We start from the raw sequence: 1103 nt of genomic DNA, 5'->3' as shown, positions 1-1103 counted from the left end.
CCTCCCCACACAGGTTGCAGCTCTTCCTCTCTTACTTTCTCTCCACACCCGTTCTAATGGAGAATTTGTCTATGTGCCTTAAAAATATGCACTGATTTGTCCTCTCCAGCCACACTTGTAGCAATACCCTCCCCTCCATACTGGAGCATTTATGGAGAAAGAGATTAGCGACTAAACCATCAGCCCACTACCAATATTTCATTCTGTTTTTATATTGAGAACCAGGGGAGAGCGCGAACGCAGTCCCCCACTACCACAAATTTTGCAGTCGAGTATCCCGCATTTGGGGACATCGCAGGCGTCAGCACACCCGAAGTGCAATGGGATAGCCTCGTCCTGGGACATCTTTTTTTTAAAATTAAAATATATATATATATCAAAAAATACTTTATTCAAGTAATAAATATCATTTACAAAACATCTTTTTTAAACAAGTCCATCCGACATTTCCGGAGGTTACACATTCAATACAGGCATTTACTTCCAAATTTACATACATTTACTTACATTTACAGACATTAACCCAGTATCCCTTATTTGGAGGGGCGTCTCTCTCCACCACACCCTGCCCCCCCACCCATGTCCAGCAGCGGAAGGACCCTAGACTGTGGTCCTCCCCCACAGGGCCTTAGCATTGGCTGCACCGAGCTTCAGTGCGTCCCTCAGCACGTACTCCTGCAGTCTGCAGTGGGCCAGTCGGCAACATTCCTTGACGGACAGCTCGCTCTGCTGGGAGGTCAACAAGGATCGGGCAGACCAAAGAGCGTCTTTCACCGAGTTGATGACCTTCCAGCATCACTCGATGTCAGTCTCAGAATGCGTCCCTGGGAACAGTCCGTAGATCACAGAGTCCTCTGTGACGGAGCTGCTCGGAATGAATCGTGACAGGGACCCCTGCAGACCTCTCCAGACTCTCTTGGCAAATCCACACTCTGTGAAGAGGTGGGGGCCACCGTCTCCTCTCCGTAGCAGCCGTCCCGGAGGCAGCGTGCGCCGGTAGTGAGGTTCCGGCGGTGCAGGAAGGATCTGACTGGGAGGGCTCCCCTCACCGCCAGCCAAGCCAGGTCTTGGTGCTTGTTGGTTAGTTCTGGCGATGAGGCATT

At 50.6% G+C, this 1103-nt stretch overlaps 1 pseudogene; it reads right to left on the bottom strand.

Moving 5' to 3' along the window:
• Positions 1-222: 222 nt before the first annotated feature.
• LOC144601526 (U1 spliceosomal RNA) lies at positions 223-400 on the bottom strand (annotated as a pseudogene).
• Between the last annotated feature and the right edge of the window lie 703 nt (positions 401-1103).

The sequence above is a fragment of the Rhinoraja longicauda genome, chromosome 16 (assembly GCF_053455715.1).
Source record: "Rhinoraja longicauda isolate Sanriku21f chromosome 16, sRhiLon1.1, whole genome shotgun sequence".
Classification (NCBI taxonomy): Eukaryota; Metazoa; Chordata; class Chondrichthyes; order Rajiformes; family Arhynchobatidae; genus Rhinoraja; species Rhinoraja longicauda.
This window is presented reverse-complemented; position numbering and strand designations above follow the sequence as displayed.